The 15,112-nt window shown below is 37.7% G+C and overlaps 1 protein-coding gene across 2 annotated transcripts in view; it reads right to left on the reverse strand.

Annotated features, from left to right (window-relative positions):
* acot7 (acyl-CoA thioesterase 7) overlaps window positions 1–15,112 on the reverse strand; it is an 81,362-nt gene that overhangs the window by 5,490 nt on the left and 60,760 nt on the right. The gene's annotated exons all lie outside the window — the stretch shown is intronic.

Here is a 15,112-nt window from a genome sequence, read left to right on the forward strand (position 1 = left end):
AGTACTGTACCAACATGGGCTGAAAGGCCACTCTGCCAGGAAGAAGCCATTACTCCAAAAGAAACATAAAAAAGACAGATTACAGTTTTGTCAGACCAAAAATTAAGGTCTTTGTCCCTGTGTGCATTTGCAAACTGTAATCTGTCTTTTTAATGTTTCTTTTGGAGTAATGGCTTCTTCCTGGCAGAGTGGCCTTTCAGCCCATGTTGGTACAGTACTCGTTTCACTCTGGATAATGACACACTCTTACCAGCTTCAGCCAGCATCTTCACAAGGTCTTTTGCTTTTGTTCTTGGGTTGATGCACATTTTGGACCAAAGCACGTTCATCTCTGGGACACAGAGCCCGTCTCCTTCCTGAGCGCTATGATGGCTGGACATTCCCATGGTGTTCATACTTGGGTATAATTATTTGAACTGATGAATGTGGCACCTTCAGGCATCTGGAAATTGCACCCAAGGATGAACCAGACTTGTGCAAGTCCACAATTCTCTTCCTGATATCTTGGTTGATTTCTTTTGACTTTCCCATGATGTCACACAAAGAAGCAGTGTGTTTCAGGTGTGCCATAAAATACATCCACAGGTGTGTCTCCAATTAACTCTAATGTTGTCAATAAACCTATCAGAAGCTTCCAAAGACATGACAGCATCATCTGGGCTTTCCCAAATTGTTTCAATGCATAATAATGTTAGTGTATGTAAACTTCTGACTTTGAAGAAAATAATTTTAAAAATCCTTCTCTCATTATTCTGGCATTTAGCAAATAGAAATAACTTTGGTAATCCTAACGGACCTAAAACAGGAAAAGTGATTGTCTGATTTCATGTCAGACAGTGAGAAAAAAAGCATATGTGTCTTTTTATATAGTGTATGTAAACTTCTGGTTTCAACTGTACATCCACCCCAACCTTCTCCATATGCAGGCTTCCTCTCCAGGTGGACTTTAATTATTAACATATTTGTGTTGCATGATTTTTGTACTTTGCTATATTACACCTGCTGCTGCCCTATATTGTGCAAATCTCTTGTTATAGTTTTATTTATTTAGGTACTGACATTTATATTTTTATATATATTTTATATATTTGTTTGTTTGTTTGTTGTTTGTTTAATCTATATTTTGAATAACAAAAAAACTGTCCAAATTTAATCCGGGATAGTATCAGTTTTGTTATATGTAATTTTTAGGAGACAGTGTTGAATGTGTTGCCAGAAGACAAATTCACGGTTGCACTCACTTTTAAAACCATAGTCAGTTTGAGATTGAACATGTCAAAGGGTACACACCTGACTGCTGCTAATGAAGAATGACAGCTAAAAACAACATGAGATATGGTCCTCTCAAGTTTCTGTCAAAATGAAAGGAAACGGATGATTATGACAGGAGACAATGTGACACTGACTGTGACTGGGGATTTCCACCGGACGCGTTACTGCAGCAGCACGTCTCCACAGCGTTTTTGCTGCGTCTTGTCAATTCACACCGGACGCGTTACTGCAGCAGCACGTCAGTTTAGCGAGCCGGCCATATACACGCGAGATAACGAGATCACGCGATAATCCTGACCATACGGGAGACCGCAAGCTCCCGTGATAAACTTTAAACTCTATTTATACAGTCTATGGATAAACTGTGTGTATAAAGTAAACAACAACAACAAAAACCAACTTACTTTGCTTCTCTGAGGTGAAAGATATGTTGATCTGACCATCTATCCTTATAAAAACAATATGTTATGTCATAAATGATTGTATGATGTTCCACTTCAACAATCAGTCTCTTGTCTTCCGTGTCGCCGATCCTCTGAGACCCTTTGATTGATTGATTGCCGATCTGGTGCCCCGGTCATAACATAACGTTGATGTGAAGTAGTTTTAGGCTGCATGAACTGCGTATTGTGTTTTATTTTGAAAGGGGCGGAAGTGTTTTACGCTGAATCTGAGTCGGACTTCCTTTCTGGTGCGATCTGCTCTGTTGAGATTCACGCGAGTTGGCAGCGTCTCGCGGAGAAATAGAAGTCCTACCTAATGCTCGCGTAGAGACGATGACGCGACGCTGCAGTAACGTTACGCTACGCGCCCGGTGGAAATGCTCTCATTGATTAGAGTGTTACCTATTTGCAACGTCATACGCGACGCTGACGTTACGCTGCAGTAACGCGCCCGGTGGAAATCAGGCTTTAGAGTCACAGGTATCTTTAAGCTCTGAATACTGATATACTTGACCTAGTAGTCTGTTATGATTTAAACTTTATTGATCTGCAATTTGTCCAACACTTTTCCACCTGGAGCCAGGTAGTTAAAAAAGAGATGAGGATTTCTTTTTTTTTATTATGCAGTTCGAGAAAACTTGATTTAAAAAAAGTCAACTTTTTGTGTTCCGTAAAGTTGGAAAGATATTCACAGATTTGTTGTTCCCGTGTTAATAAATAATCAGAAACACTGTTTTAGAGAACAGCATGCCTATTTTCATCAATGTCATAAGATGAGCAATAGCCACTATATTTAAATCAAATCAAATCAAATCAAAACTACTTTATTTATCCAGAGGGGAAATTCAGTTAGTCTGTTGGCTCTTCTGTAGATTATTGAAGATCTAGAAGAATTCCTCTGGGGAAATTCTGAAAGGGCCACGGGGGCTACTGCCGGTGTGTGTACACTATGATGAGATTCTTCAGAGATTTCAAACAATTAATACTAGTAATGTTATGATACTATATTATATACAAGGAGCACACCTACAACAAACATTCCTTTTCAGTATTTATTTATACAGCAACCTATGCCCTTTAACCTCAAAATGTGTGTGTGTGTGTGTGTGTGTGTGTGTGTGTGTGTGTGTGTGTGTGTGAAACATGTGTATCTGGAGGAGTGTGCACGCTTACACACTTACACTTGCGCGTGTGTGTGTAACGAAAATCGCATAAAGTTACCTGTGTGTGTGTGTGTGTGTGTGTGAAGCATGTGTATCTGGAGAAAAATGAAGAAATTGCTTTGTAAGAGCGATCTGAAAAACTGTTAAATATGCTTTTCTACAAAAATCTTCCTGCATTTTTAATATGGCTGTCAATGAGGCTGTTGGTGCGTGTTGGTGGCGCATCTGTGCGTCTCACGCCCAAACTATAACTCTGACAGTTTAACCAGAGGCTTGTGAGTGAGAAGACAAATTTTCCTACGTTTCTATGTATAGATTATTTCTGTAAAGTGGAATTTGCGGCCTGGAGCACAGTTTTCAAATTTATTTTTTGACCATTTTTTCTCTCCCTCTACTGCATGCAACACACACCCATTATAATCTCAGAATTTCTCCAAAAACGATCATGGTCATTGAACAGGGATTGACAAAAAACTATACGACCTATCGAAACGTGGATTAATACACCGATACACAAGTCATTTCGACTTTTTTCTCAAAGTGCATAATGATTTCTTTTTCCCTCCTCTCATTATTTTTTTCTCCTACCTGGCCCTAATCCTTTTACGTAAGAACCAGTTTCCATGAAGATGGTGTTTTTTCTGTTGCCACCTGACTTAAAATGTCAGACTTATTTAATCTGGCCAAACAAAACTAAGCAGACACCAAGATGATCCAGTTATTGTTTTCATTCCAAGAAACTGTCCTTCAGGTTATCAGAGGAAAACAGCGTGATTCAGCCTGAAAAGAAGAAACGCGGTTTGCTTTTAAAATGGCTTCTCAGCTCTTTTACATAATCTTTACAGTCATTATTTTCCTGCTTATACTTTGTGTGCATTCCTGCCTGGTTGCACGTGTGCATGCATATGTTTATGCTCATGAGGATCACATTTGCATAACTCAATGAGACAATTCAATGCTCAGCTCAAAATGTCCTTTTGGCGTCCCCACGTAATTGGTATTCCCACAGCGGCTCCAGTCTAATAACTATGATTATGCAGGATCATCAACTACGACTGGTGACTCTCTGATGCAGAATAAACCTCACAAAAAGCGGTCAGGCTTGTTTTATAGGGTCTTCAACTTCACGTCTCCAATCACTTTGCTTTTTCTATTTCATGTGCTAATAATGTGCAATAACTGTGCATGTATTGTGCAATATTTCTTTGCAATTACCACTATTGTGACACTTCATACAAAGCAAGAGATGGCCCATGTTGTGTAAAACATAATGGCTCCTCTTTGAGCAACACTTGAGCCTTTGTTAGCAGCTCTGTGTGACTGTACGTATCGGCACAATGAGCAGCATGCTATTTTGCTGTTAATTATATTACTAAAATGCACTAAATGTATGTCTACCAGGTTATAAATCTTAGCTTAGCAATGTGGTAACACTTGGTAATCAGCCCTAAACACAGTACAGCAGTGGAGGATGGGAATTAGTTACTATTTAGTCATGGACCAAAGTATTGGTCAATTGAATATTTTACTTTTTTATATTTTTTATAACTGCTGATGGCATTAGATGAAAAGCAAACAAATCAACAAAGTTATTAATGTCTAAACCAAATTTTGTGTCAGTCCATTCAGTAGTTGTTGAGACATTTCACTCCAAATTCCAAATGTGAAAAGGTCAGAGGATAATTGAAGTAATTAGGATCCATCACATGGGAACCAACGATGTCTGAACCTAATTTCATGTCCATCTATCCAATAGTTGTTGAGATATTTTCATTTGGATCAAAGTGAACGGACATCCCTGGAGCCTTCTACTTGTATGGCTGATAAAAAAAAACACATTTGTTACATAAATAAATCAGTAGTAATCTGCAATAGATCACACTGGATTACATGAAATTATCGATTTGAATTAGGGCTGGGCGATAGGGACCAAAAGTCATATCCCGATATAATTAGGCAGGATATCGATATCCGATCTATGTCCCGATATTTTTTATCGCAAAGTGAGAGCAAGTGTTAAGTCAAAGCCAAATGTGACATGTCACAAGTAGTTTTATTGAAACAGTTTATTTAAGTGAACATAAATACTGTATAACAAAAGGAGTTGTGAAATGTTTTAAAATCAAAGCTCCATAAAGTGCACATTTAAATAAAAAATATTTTCAATAAAAATAGCCTATGAAATAAAATATAATATCATTTTCTAAAATAAATATATTTATATAAGAAAAGAATAACGAATATTACACAATAACTAAATATGACAAACCCGGCAGCATTTATATAGAAAGGAAGAAAAACATTTAACTATATCGATATATGCAATATGGTCTCATTCCATATCACATTTAAAAATATATTGATATATTTTCTATAGCGATATATCGCCCAGTCCTAATTTGAATGTAATCTGCTGGGAACCAAGACAGAGTCCGACCTCGAAGCCGTGGCTCAGTAGGTCAAATAGCCAAGAAAAACAGCTGTTTCACCTGGCGTGCTGGTTGGCCATTAGATGAACAGTTGAATGGAGTGTGACAAATTGTGTAAACTTGGAGCGGGGACAAGGCTTGTAAAAGGGACTGCTTGGACAATGCCAGCAAAATGCCAGAGGGGTTCCTTTGTGTTGGCACAAGCTGTTGTAAGAGTGGGCACGGGGCATCGGTGGCACTGCCAAACGGCACTGTCTCAAAAGTAGCACTAAGCTGTAAGCAAGTCGCTCAAGAAAAGTAAGAGCCATCTGGGCCAGCACGAGTCTGGATACTAACCTCAGAGTTTATGTAAGTCTGAGAGAGAGAGAAATGCACTCGAACAGAAATGATGATTTTAGACTGAAAGGTGTTTCATTTCGCAGACAACAAATCTCTTCAAATAATCTATGCTGTCTATCTTTAGTTCAGCCTGGAAAGCAATCATCTCAAAGTATTCAATGATTTGGGGCTTCATCACAGCAACAGCAGTGTTAGAAAGTGATAACATAATGAAAATAGCAATCATTCTTATTTGTGAATTAATATATTCTGTTTGTTTTTTTTATGTCAATATACACCTATCTCATAAATCCAAAGCAGTAGATAAAAGCTACCTAAATCACCTTGCTTAAGAAACAACAGCAAGGAAATTGATGAACTATCTTGCACTATATGTAAATGGCAGTTAATTTTGTCTATAATTTATGCCACTCTATTGTTTTGTGCTTTTATTTTGAAGAGCACCACTCTTATTTTGTTACTTCCTGTTATCGAAGACGCTAGACTTCCTGCTCCCGTCGCGGCAAAAGAAACCCGCTAACGATGCTACAGAGTTGGTAAAACATGCAAACGAACTATTTACATGTCGTATCCTGTATTAAAACTTGTAAATGGTTATCTTATTGTGGTTCGCTCCGTGTTTTTGTGTCATTGTGTTTCTCGTGTAAGGACCGTTACTGCGAGGTGTGTGTGAGAGGAAGACGGGCTGCTAGCAGACTGAGCTCAGACTTAGCGCCCTTGGAAGCAGAAGGAGGTTGGAGGAGACGGTGCATTCATTGTAAAAATTGTGGTTTATTTTATTTAAAACAAAGAGAAACTGTCATTAATTTTATTTGAATAAGAGCTGTAATTCATAGCAGTTAAAAATGGTAATTTCATGTAAAATTCATTCATTCAAGTTTACTAAAAATATGTTTGTTTACTTTAAAATGTGAACATGATTTCTATGTATTATTTACTGAAATCTGGTACTATGGCATTTGTATTTCTGTCCATTTTTATAGTTCTCACGGTGTCATCGTGTCAGAAGGTGAAAAGAGGAGAGAACTAAAGTAACACCAGTCGAAGCTCTGCGTCATGTGTGGTAATTCCAAGTGGGCCGCTCCACTATATTCCAAAATTTACTTAACAATATCACTTTACTGGCACAAAATGATATATTGTTGGGCTTAGTGAGTTTGTCTGACTTATCTTAAATTACACAAAAATGTCTGAAACTTAAACTGATTCCAAATTTGTGGACAATGGTAAATATAAACTAAGGTCCTATACCGTATGATATGAGGACTTTTTTGAGGAGGGTTTGTTGGTGTCAGCTATAATATATTGTGGTGCAGTGACAGCGCAGAGAGAAGGTACAGATGGATGAGACTCCATTTAACAATGGATACATTGCTTTTGCATGTTTTGAGAAATGTTTGGCAGTCATTTACGGAATGAATCATTTGCAAGGCTAAATTACAACAGACAGTGAGTTATAGCTTTTGTTGAAAGGTTTCAAATGAGAAAAAATCCTGCAGAAATTCAGAAGTACTCTACTTGTATTAAACAATGTGTTATATAGGCAGACCTTTAATTAAGGAACATGCTGCTGCTCTGCCACCACTGAGAGCCAAATTAAGTCACTGCGGTAAGTTTTATGGGGAAATATCACAAGGAAACCTCTCCAGTTGATAACTTACAGTAAGCCAATTAGTTTGTATAAGTTGTCTGGAATGTACGGTGACCCTGAGACCTCACATCGCTGCAACTTAAGAAAACACATGCAAATACACAAAACAAAAGCAAATTGAGAAAACATCTTCATCAATTTGACAACACAAGTGCAGCATTTTAGAAAACACACTGTAAAGATCACAACACAACACAAAAAGAAAAAGTGCTGCAAATAGACCACAACACAACAGAAGTGTTTCCAGAGGACACTTAAAAGTGATGCACGTGTCTGGACACGCATTTGATAATATCACTTTATTTATAGATTATGATAATTTCACGTTATAATGTGATAATATTTTCATGTTTTAACGTGATTTATAGCGTTAGCCCGTATCAATCACATTGCAGTTCAAAAAATCAAATAAATGAATACACGTTTTAGTTCTCTCTCAACGGCACCGAGTTGGTCTTGGTCTTGCTAGCCTGATAATGCTAGCATGCTATCGATCGCCGGCTAACGTTAGCATGCTATCGGTTGTTATAACATTGAAATTATCATTATCTTGATATAACGTGATAATATCACAAGCGTGTCAAGACATGTGCATCACTTTTAAGTGTCCTCTGGAAACACCTCTGTTGTGCTTTTTATGCTGCGCTTGTGTTATCAAATAAATGATTGAAAAGATAAAAGATTTTTTTCCTCAATTTGCTAGTGTTTTGTGTATTTGCATGTGTTTTCTTAAGTTGCAGTGCTTGTAATCAATAGCCTGATTTGTAGAATCAGGCTATGAATTATATATGAACAAACCCCTCTGCAAAAACCTTCAGAACAAAGATAGGAAAGAAAGTGAAAAGTGTGGTGTATGTCAGTGCTGCGGAAGTGGAGATTTCCAGCTCAAAAAACAAAAATGCCCTTTGAAATGCCTTTTAAAGACATGCATGATAGTATTTGCACTATGAATGTGTATTAATGATAGAAAAATGGATTATACGATGTTGCGTTTCTTCACAAGCATTGACTAAAATCGACTGAGACCTGGCTGTAATCTAGCTTTGTTTCTGCACATAGAACGTTATAGATATCTTTGCATATTTATGAATAAGATATAATCAAAAATGCCTCGCATTCATAATTAAGCATCCTACAGATTCATGGAGCGAGGCGCGCTGAGAGCGAACGTTGGTTAGTTCTGTGTGTGTCGTGCCTTGGATTACCACAGAGTCAGAAATATCTGTAACTCTGGCACAAGTGTACCCGTTAACCCGTTGCTGATTGTCTTGAATGGGAGGCATCTAAAAATAAACATGCATCACTTCATGTGGACTACAGGAGGTTGCCATGACAACCGTGCTTGTTTTCGTGTCACGGGAGGCCAGCTGAGTCTGAGCCAGTGAGGAGGGGAGGTGGAGGAGAAGGAAGGAGGGAAAGTTGAAAGAAAAGAGGGTATAAAGTAGGGATGGAAGGAAAGCAAGGGGTGGGGGGGGTGGGAAAGATGAATCGAGGGAGAAGAAGTGATGGAGATGGAAATGAAGGAGACAGGAAGGAGAGATATGATGAAACATGGAACAATAAGGGAGAGGAATAAAGAGAAATCAATACATATATAAATTAGCTAACTCCGTATGTTCACCACAAATTAATTTAACTGTATGTACAGTCATGGAAAAAAATATTAGACCACCCATTGTTTTCTTCAATTTCTTGTTCATTTTAATACCTGATACAACTAAAAGTACATTTGTTTGGACAAATATAATATTAACAACAAAAATAGCTCATGGTTTTCTTGATAATGATGTTGGTTATTATTAAGAAAACAATGGAAAATGGCTAGATATCAGCTCTTAATTGAACTCTTATGAGCTATTTTTGTTATCATTATATTTGTCCAAATAAATGTACCTTAAGTTGTACCAGGTATTAAAATGAACAAGAAATTGAATAAAACAAGGGTGGTCTAATATTTTTTTCCATGACTGTATGTTAACCTTAATGTCTCTGCAGTTTGGAGCAAAAATCATTCACACAGAACACACAGGCGAGCTTTGCATCAGCACATCCTTCCACCAGCTGGTCTGCAGTCTGCACTGGCCACTGGCTGGGGAATCAAAGTGCTGACCTTCTGAAAACAAGCCACTTTGTCTAACCTTCGGACGACTGTTTCCCCAATAAAATCCTCAGAAATACAACAATGACATACGTCGGTCAAAGGTGCTTCAGGCATTATTTCTCTGCTGGCCCAGTGTGCACATAATATATTATTTCAATTTGCTCTTCAAGGGTACTGCTGTAGAGAGGCAAAGCATCCCCCCTGACATCCTCCCTCCTGTTCATGCTGTCCTCTTTCCCCACTTTAGCGTTACCCACTGTGTGCTAAAATGGTGACAGCCCATCTACCACCCCTCGCACACACAGAGTCCCTAACCCCCTGCTGAGCTAAAACAGGAAAATCTAAAAATAGTAAACACAGCAGGCTCACTCAAGAGAGAGCGAGGAAGAGAGAATAGGGGGAAAAGCACCTGCAGTCAGAAATAGCAGAGGCTGTTCTTTCGATCTGGCTATTTATAGAACACAACTGGAGCAAAATCTGCCACGGTGTGATGAAAATTTCATTAGTGGGTTAGGGTGGAGGTGTTTTTGTGTTTAAGAAAGATGACATATTCAGTGACGATTAAGAAAAGGAGGAGGCGACTCAATCTGACTATGAAATATTTTGATAATATGTTTTAAAGGGCACATATTGTGGTCATTTAAGCTTCATACCTGTATTTTGGGTTTCTACTAGAACATGTTTACATGCTTTAATGTTCAAAAAACACTATTGAATGGGGTGCACCGATCGGCTCAGATTTCCTTAATTTTGCGGGATCGGTGATCAGCCGATTCTTTTACGTCAAACCAATCTTATCTAGCATTTTATCTACCTCGATAATAATCCCCCACAGGCGAAGCAGTGCTCCCAACTTTATTCGAAAATCGTTGCCCATCCCTAGTTGTATGTATATTGTACTATAACGAAACCAAAAACTCAGGACACTTTATTTATGGTTGCAGTTCTTTTGTTAGTTTGTTCTGTAAATTGTTGCTATTTATTTTAAGTTCAATATTTTATTAACTACCTCAGCTGTGAATTATAAAAAAAATCGATATCGGCCAAAATCGGAATCGGCAGGTCAGGCTTTTGAAAAAATAACGGTGATTGGTGATCGGCCAGAAAATTGCAATTGGTGCACCCCTACTATTGAATACACCTATATTCACCCTTTGTCTGAAACGCTTCCTTACAGTGCATGTCTCTTTAAGGAAATGCCTGGTCTGCTCTGATTGGTCAGTGTTTCCAGGTTTTCAGTATCTGTGCTTCTGTCATTTCTGCTTCGTCACTGCATCTGGGGAATGACTAGGGCTGCATTGTAGCGGCATTTTTTACATATATATAGTATATTTGTTACATTACACCCTTACATAAGTTCTGACAGCTCCTTAAAAGCAATAATTCTTATAAATAATAATGACATTTTATTGTAAAGTTTGTTGAAGCCTGCATGAAATAATGCAATTGAAATTAATCTGAATCCATGTTTATTTTGCATATGTACGCACTTATAGTGAGACACTTTCTCTTGAAGTGTGTGCGTGTACATGTGCATGTCAATACATTAGAATATTATTTAAAAGTCCATTTCCAGGAGTTCAAGTCAAATAGCCCCAATCAAGTATTGAGTGCATATAGATGGACATACTTTTCAGAGGCCAACATTTTCATATTAAACATACTTTTTAAAATTGGTCTTTTGTAATATGTAATTTTTTGAGACACTGAATTTTAGGTCTTTATTAAGTGTAAGCCATAAACATTAAAATCAGAAGAAATTAAATAAATGGCATGAATAAACTTTCTATGATATTCTAATGTATTGAGATGCTACTGCATGTTCTGAAATGCACTTAAAATTAGAAGTTTGAATATATATATATGAATATATATATAATATCTATATATATATATATAAATAAAAAATATATATATAAAATATATTATATATATATATATAAATAAAATATATATATATAAAATATATATATATATATATATATATATATATATATATATATATATATATATATACACATAGGGGGGTTCCCGATGTATATTTTTTATCTTGTAAGGGATCTTTGGCTAACGAAGATTAAGAACTTTGAAAAAGCTACCAGCTGTTATTGAGTATTTGCATACTTTCACAGTCTTATATAGCTCCAAGACCTGCTTTATAATCAAAAAAGGATGGAAATCTCACTTTTTATCTTTAAAGTTCAATAATAGGAAACACTACAGGTGATCGATATTACGGTTTTAAAGTTACGGTGCACAGAGGCATTTTTAAAAACCCTCCTCACTAGAATCATACTGAACAAGTATTAGTAAAACCTAGAGAGATGAGTTTGTTTTGTAATAACACATGAGGATTTTCAGGATATGATATGAGGGAGAGGGATGGGATTTTTTGGAATAAGGAAGATCAGGCAGCACGGAGGGCATGAAGGCGGATATATTTTTAGAAAATCACACAAGATTATTTAGCATGATCTTTAAAGGAATGGTGCGGCACTTTGGGAAATAAGCTTATTTTAAATTCCTGTAAAGAGTCAGATGAGAGAACTGATGTCTCTCTCATGTCTGCTAAGTAAATATGAAGCTACAGCCAGCAGCCATGGTTAGCTTGGCTTTTAGAAACAGCAAGCCAAAAAAAATCAGACCACCAGTGGCTCTAAAGCTCACTAATTAACATGTTATATCTTGTTTGTGTAATCCATACAAAAAAGTGTAAAAAAAAAATGTAAAATTTTGGTTTTATGTGGAGGACTTTTTACACTGCATGAGGCTAGGGGAAAAAATATGCTATCACCACATGCACATGCTATTTGATAGTACTAGTGGAATAATAGATGGTGGTAGTGGCCCCGGGTGAAATTAAAATGGAAGGACAGAGAGGCCAAATGTTTGTCGTGCTTTGTTCAGCTCTCCATTATCTGGCTTACTGGGCTAATTAATGTCATCGTTGCATTTCCATTCCTCACAGTCCCATTTCCAGGTGTTAATTGGACTGACGTGTTAAACCATATTTCCTGCATGTGACGCGTGTCTTTCATACACCGAGGGACTGACATCTATGAATAGGTTTACTGCCGTTGACAGAGTCTGGATGGGCACTCCTTTGTTTTGAGTAGATCTCCTCCCATGTTTAAGCCCTCGGTAAAAAGTGATAAAGCCAGAAATAGCCCTGATTGAGCCTCATCCTCCTTCTCCCGCTCATATAAATAAACAGACACGCATTTGTGCTCAGTGATCTGTTCAACCATGTGCACCTCCACACGCCAAGCTCACTGTCACACAAACGCACAAACATTTCAGGTTTATTTGTCTTTGTTTTACACATAGACTGTCTATACTGTCTCTCTATCCAACATTTTTATGCACACGCACAAATTTCTCTCCTGCCCTTGTTTATCTGACATGCTACATCAGAGCCTTGGCAGCCCTGCCTCCATTTAGATTTCCATTTATAGTGTTAAGGATGAATTATTAAAATCACCAGGAGATTTTTTTAGCCCTCTCTTTTCATAGAAATTGAGGTGAACAGAGAAATTACAAGGACACTAATCATCACTGCCATTAAAACAAAAGCTTGTGCAAGACGGAAAACCAGGTAATGAATGCAGGGAGGCAGGCGGACAACGGAGAGAACCACAAGCAGGTTTTTTTATGAAATGCAAATTGTGGAGACCGGCGGGCGCTTTTTGAAAAGGCAGAAGAGCGGAGACGTACATTAGATGCACATTTCTGTCTGGCGCGGACAGAGGGAGAAGAGACTGTTTTCACATAGACGTGTCATGGTGTTAAAGGCTGATGCTGCACCTTTAAGTGTGTGTGAATGTATATGGAAAGAGGGGTCAATGCAGCACATGTTGGCATGACAACATTCATATAGCAACCCTTTTCCACGCTTCACTCTCATCCACACGGACAAGCTTGGATTTCTTCCTGCACATTTCTTATTACACGCTTGTGTTACTTGAAACACGGCAGGACAAGCTGTTATGCAACGCTTTTCTCTCAAAGGGAAATGTCGCTGATTTTCAACCTTATCTCTATTTGAAGGGTATATAGTGTGAAAACTACCTACAGTTTTTTTCAATATACTCTGTCTTTGGGGTCTGTTTCTGTCATTTGACATGAAAGTGATGGGTGTTGGGGAGAACTACAGATGCTGTTTCAGCTTTGGCAGCTGTGAGGCGCAATGCTGCTCATTGATTGCTTCGGTCGTACTGCAAACTATAGTTGTGTTTCCATTAACAAATGTACATGTTGAAGATTTGCATGAAAAAAGCTTGAAAATGGAAAATTTTTTAAATTCAATAAAACTTATAAATGTTTCTCGCTCGCTTGAGTTAGCTTTTTGTCTTTTTCGACAGAATTACGGAATTACGACTGACGAAGCAAACATTTAACTCACATAACTGATCAGCTGTTTCCGCTCTGCCGGTCAAAACGTTGCCAAGTTGAATCCAATTCCTGAAGACTTCTCTCTATTTTCTCTAGTGGTTGACCAAAGTTGTCCGATTAGCAACCTATTTTTTCTCTCTCACGGAATCTCTACTTCTTCTACTGTTTATTGACGGATTAGCCTACAGCTATACATTACACTGCCATCTACTGACCAAAGTATATTTATGCAGCTTTGTTAATTCGCTCTAAAAGCAGTTGCTGAAAACATCCCTATTTCCCATTTTCTTTAATGCAGCATTTCAAAATTTCAAGTGTCCAACAGCTAAAAGGGCATTCAAATATTTAAGTGCAGATGTCGTCATGGACCAGTTTTCACAGTCTACATGTTACAGTGTTTCGGCTGATATCCAGCCGCATTCAGCCAGAGCTCAGCCGTGGCTGTGGCTGCAGCAGAGACCTCTGCTCAAATTGCCCTCCGAGGCCAACAGAAACAGAATTATTTTACTGTAATCAATGTCAGCATGGGAAGCTTTTTTTAATACTTTAAAAGCTAAGAGAGCTTGTGTAGCTTAACAAACTCGCCATACATCTATAATGCATCCTGGTACATGTAGGCACTGCTCGGCCAACAGGAGAAAGCGGCTCTCTTGTGTCAATATAACACACAGAATGTAATGCTTCAGTTTACTAAATTTACCATTAGCACTGATTGGACATACACATGGCAAAAGTTCCCTTTTTTTGTTTACCCCTCTTAATTTAAATATTGCACCTTGGTCTTTGGTCCCTTTGAGTGCATTTTCCTGGCTTACTCGGTTTTCTGCACATACTTAAAGTTTAATGATTAGCTCGGGTGCAACTCTCTGAATTTTGTTTCAGAGTGTGCACTCAAGAGAGTAATGATCTGCTGCTGGCTTGTCAAATTTCACTGGAGCTGTCCACTCTGCCTTTGCCAGTGTTAGGGAATGCATTGACTAAAACATCAAAGTTAATGCTATTATTACCAAATGGAAAACTATCAGAATACAAATTCTCCTAAACAACAAGAATTAAAACGGCAGCATTACAAACAGGAGCAGGAAGAAGTACACACTCATGATATGCTACCCATTTGGCATACAATCTAAAAATTATCTCAAAATGTATCATACAGTCATGGAAAAAATTAGACCACCCTTGTTTTCTCTAATGTCTTGTTCATTTTAATGCCTGGTACTACTAAATGTGCATTTGTTTGGACAAATATAATAACAACAAAAATAGCTCATAAGAGTTTAATTTTAGTTTATTTTTTAGTTTAGTTGGTTATCATTATATTT

This window comes from Centropristis striata, chromosome 5 (assembly GCF_030273125.1).
Source record: "Centropristis striata isolate RG_2023a ecotype Rhode Island chromosome 5, C.striata_1.0, whole genome shotgun sequence".
In the NCBI taxonomy this organism is placed as follows: Eukaryota; Metazoa; Chordata; class Actinopteri; order Perciformes; family Serranidae; genus Centropristis; species Centropristis striata.